Source organism: Chelonia mydas, chromosome 5 (genome assembly GCF_015237465.2).
Source record: "Chelonia mydas isolate rCheMyd1 chromosome 5, rCheMyd1.pri.v2, whole genome shotgun sequence".
Lineage (NCBI taxonomy): Eukaryota > Metazoa > Chordata > Testudines > Cheloniidae > Chelonia > Chelonia mydas.
The window spans coordinates 126,459,006-126,464,114 of record NC_051245.2 but is presented as its reverse complement, the minus strand read 5'-3'; positions in this window follow the sequence as shown (position 1 = coordinate 126,464,114).

Here is a 5,109-nt window from a genome sequence, read left to right as displayed (position 1 = left end):
CGACAGAACCAGATCGACCCGTCCTTTTTGGGGACCAGCAGCACAGGTGAGGCCCAAGGGCTGGAAGATGGCCAGCATGTCACTGACCTCTCTTTCTAAGTCTTGAGCAGTTTTCCCTGTGACTCGGAAGGGGGAACATCTTATAGGTGGGTGCGACCCCGTCTCCACCCGGTGGACAGTCAGATTAGTGAGTCCAGGCTGGTTGGAAAACAGCTGTCGGTACACATGCAGCACCCTTCTGATCTCAGCTTGCTGGGCAGGGGTTAGCCAATCAGAGAGGGGAATTGTTTCCAGGGAGGAGCCAGCTCCTGTCTCAGGAAATAGATCTACTAACGGGTCATCTCCCTGCTCCTCCCAATGTCCACACACGGCTAATACCACATTCCCCCTATCATGATATGGCTTCATCATGTTAACATGGTACATCCTGCGGCAGTGTGCCCAGTTAGACAGTTCCACCACATAATTTACCTCATTTAGTTGCTTGACAACCTTGAAAAGGCCTTCCCAGGCGGCCTGTAGTTTGTTTTTTCTCATGGGGATGAGAACCATCACCTGGTCTCCGGCAGTGTAGGCATGGGCCTGCACTGTGCGGTCATACCAGAAGTTCTGTTTCCTCAGGGCTCTGGCCAGATTCTCCTTGTCCAGGCCCATGAGCTCAGCAAGTCTTTCTTGGAAGGTCAGGACATACTCCACCACTGATTCTCCATCGGGAGTGGTCTTTCCCTCCCATTTGTCTCTCATCAGGTCCAGGGGCCCTCTTACCTCACCTGCTGTTCGCGTACAGGGAGGTGCCCCAGGAGTCTACTGGGTTTTTGCCTTTTGAACTGTTGTATGGAAAAAGGGTAAGTACTTGTCCTAATCCTGCGGATGCTGGTTCATAAAGGTTTTCAGCATCATCTTTAGAGTTCCATTGAACCTCTCCACCAGCCCATTGGACTAGGGGGTGATATGCTGAGGCCCAGGTGTGCCGGACCCCACATTTCTCCCACAAGCACCGGAGCAGGGCTGACATGAAGTTGGATCCTTGGTCTGTCAAGACTTCCTTGGGGAACCCCACTCGGCTGAAGATGATCAGCAGCACATCTGCCACGGCGTCTGCTTCAATGGAAGACAAGGCCACTGCCTCGGGGTAGCGAAATCTACCACCACCAGAATATATTTCTTCCCTGATCCGGTCATCTTGCTAAGAGGCCCCACTATGTCTACAGCCATCTTCTGGAAAGGCTCCTTTATAATGGGCAAAGGTCTCAAAGCTGCTTTTCCCTTGTCCTGGGCCTTCCCCACCCTCTGACGGGGTCACAGGATTGGCAATACTGCTGGACAGTGGTAAAGACCCCAGGCCAGTAAAAGTTCTGTAGCAGCCTCTGCCTGGTACGCCGGATTCCCTGGTGTCCTGAGAGAGGGATGTCATGGGCCAGGCACAGGAGCTTGCGGCGATACTTCTGGGGGACCATCAGCTGCCTCTGGATCCCCCATGACTCCACTTCCCCTGGGGGAGCCCACTCTCGGTACAGGAATCCCTTCTACCACAGGAACCTCTCCTGGCAGAGTGGTCTGTGCCATGCTGAGGCCAGCCAGGTCCCTTAGCTTCTGCAAGGAGGGATTTTTCTGCAACTCGGCCTGGAACTCAGCAGTTGGGGAAGGGATGGGGACCTGCTCCCTCTCACCGGCTGGGTCTGAAGCTACTGCCCCTCTGAGCCTTGTCCCTGGGCACTCCCTCCTCACTAGGGGAGGGTTTGGCCCTCTGGTGAGGTACCCTACCCAATATCAGGGCGCAGTGCCCCCCGCCAGCTCTGGCTACAGGTCATGACTAGGGTGTTCTGGGGGTTGCTTGGCCAGTCCCTTAGGTCACCCCCCATCAACACGTCAGTGGTCAAATGATGATGCACCCGCACATCCTTGGGGCCCTCCTTGGCCCCCATTTCAGATGTACCCTTGCCACGGGCACCTTAAATGGGGTTGTGCCGACACCCGTCAGGGTCAGGTAGGTGTTGGATACCACCCGATCTGGGGCCACCACCTCGAGCCAGGCCAGCGTCACCTCATCACCCGTGTCCCAGTATCCACTGACCTTCCTCCCATCCACCTCTAGGGGAACAAGGCACTTACTCTGTGGGGACAGCCCCGCGCCCACCCTGTAAACTGAGAACCTTGAGTCCGGAGCATCCAGCCCCCCTGAGGAGCTAGTCTGGGAAACGCCTCCCTCCTGAGCAGTGGGTAAGCTGCTAGCCCCCCCGGCCTGGGACGCCTGCCCCTCTTCCAGCTGAGTCCTCACCAGTTAACCCTGTGCAGGTTCAGTCTGCTTAGTCTGTCCTTGAGCTTGGGGCACTGGGTCCATATGTGGCCTCTCAGTTCATGTTCCGTTGGTCCCCTCGATCCGGGCGGTTGGTCCTGAGGCCGGTTGTTCCCCTTGGGAGGGTGTGCTCCACATTCCCCCTTTGGGGAATCCCAGGGTGACTCTTTCTCTGCATCAAGGTGGGCCTATTCCTTTAAGCCTCCTCCTGTCCACCTCCTGACCAGCGGTCCACGAACTCATCGACTAGCTGCCCTGCGCACCGCAGGTCCTCTGGCTTTTTGTCCCCCCAGCCTCATCCTCAGGTCGGATGGGCAATGTTCATACAGTTGCTCCAGTACAATCAGTTTAGCCATGTCCTCCTTAGTCTGGGCCCCATCTGCCTACTTGTAGACATATCCCTGCATTCGGAGGATCAGTTCCAGATTTGTGACCTCAGGGGTTTTACGCAGACTCTGGAACTTTTTCCGGTATGCCTTGGGCGTCATCCCAAACTCGTGTAGCAGGGCATTTTTGAACAGTTCATAGTCCCCTGCCTCTGCCCCTTCCATTCGGCTGTACATCCGCATGGCTTTAGGGTCCAGTAAGGGGGTGAGATACCGGAGCCTGTCAGCAGGGTCAACCCTGTGCAGCTCACAGGCCTTTTCAAAGGCAATCACGAATTCATCTATGTCCTCCCCTTCCTTATATTGGGACAGGATGCACTTACCAAAGCTCCATGCAGTCCTGGGTCCCCCATCACTCACCGCAGCAGGGGGCTCTCTGCTCCTCAACCTTGCCATCTCCCGCTCATGCTGACACTGCTTTTCCCATTCTTCCTGCTCCTCCTTCAGTTCCTGCTGCCTCAGCTCCAGCTCTTTCAGTTTTATCTCCCTCTCCCATTCCAGCCGCCTCAGCTCCAGGGATGGGGAGCTCCGCCGGGAGGATCCCCTGCTGGCCGCAGGGGTCAGGGTGCCCTCAATGTTTGCTGGGCTCCTCCCAGCCCCTCCACTAGGCATATGTAGGAGGGGCCTCAGGATGCCCTTGGCAGCAGTCTGACCCCTCCCAGCTGGGACAGGCCCCGGTGCTCGCCCTGCATCCACTGGGCTGCTTCCCTCAGAGACAGGGATCGGTTCATCTGAGCGATCTTCCTCCTCCAGCTGAGCAATCAGCTGTTCTTTGGTGAGCTTCCCAATGTGCAGCCCCCTCTCCTTGCACAGCTCGACCAGGTCCCTCTTAAGGCAATGGCTATTCATCTTCCCGCTGGCCCCAAGTTATCTCAGCTCCCCATGGTTGCTCTCAGCTCCCATGGTTTCTAGGAGGATCCCCTAGTATGCCAACCCTTCTTCAAGTCACCACCTCTTTCCCAGGGTCAAGCCGCAGATGACTCCACCCCTGGAATCACTCACCGGGGGACCCCATTCCTGCAACAGTCCTTCTCTCTCCCAGGGTCAAGCCACAGATTCCTCTGCCCATGGAACTGCTCGCTGCAGTCCCCAGAGGGACCCCGTTCCTGCAACAGTCCTTCTCGCTGGTCACCCACTCCCAGGAGTTAAGTGTAGCTCCTCTGCCCAGTGAAACCTCTCCTCTCTGAGCCTTCAGCACGCCTGGTCCTCATCAATCCCCCTTCATTTTACTGCTCCCCAGTCGCTTACTGCAAGAAGCACCATCCATGGGGTGCAGTAGATCCCACCGCTACCACCAGTTTTCACGAAGCGTGGGGGAGACAAGGCCCTGCACCGCCCACTTCCTGCAATTCATCATGACTCTCAGCCATCCAGAAAAGCAGAAGGTTTATTAGACAACAGGAACACAGTCCAAAACAGAGCTTGCAGGTACAGACAACAGGATCCCCGCAGTCAGGTCCATATTGGGGGACAGGGAGCTTGGACCCCAGCCCCAGGTCTCCCTCCATTTCCCCAGCCAGCTCCAAACTGAAACCCCCTCCAGCAGTCTCTTCCAGCCACACACCCCAGCTCCTCCTCCAGCCTTTGTCCAGTTTCCCGGTGTCAAAGTTCCTTCCCCACTCTGAACTCTATGGTACAGATATGGGGACCTGCATGAAAGACCCCCTAAGCCTATTGTTACCAGTTTAGGTTAAACGCTGCCACCACCAAAGTGTTATACAAAGAACAGGAAAAGTGCCCACTTGGAAACGTCTCCCCCCCAAGAATATCCCCCCAAGCACTACACCCCCTTTCCTAGGGAAGGCTTGATAAAAACCCTCACCAATTTGTATAGGAGAACACAGACCCAAACCCTTGGATCTCAAGAACAATGAAAAAGCAATCAGGTTCTTAAAAGAGAATTTTAATTAAAGAAAAAGTAAAAGAATCACCTCTGTAAAATCAGGATGGTAAATACCTTACAGGGTAATCAGATTCAAAACAAGAGAATCCCTCGAGGCAAAACCTTAAGTTACAAAAGGACACAAAAACAGGAATATACATTCCATTCAGCACCAACTTATTTTATCAGTCATTTAAACAAAACAGAATCTAACGCATATCTAACTAGATTGCTTACTAACTCTTTACAGGAGTTCTGACCTGCATTCCTGCTCTGGTCCCGGCAAAAGCATCACACAGACAGAGAGAATCCTTTGTTCCTCCCCCCCCCCGCTCCAGCTTTGAAAGTATCTTGTCTCCTCATTGGTCATTTTGGTCAGGTGCCAGCGAGGTTTTCTTAGCTTCTTAACCCTTTACAGGTGAAAGGGTTTTTCCTCTTGCCAGGAGGGATTTAAAGGTGTTTACCCTTCCCTTTATATTTATGACACCTGGGCAGAAGGTATCATCTGGCCCCAACCCCCTCCTGGGCTCAGGTTCCATGCTCAG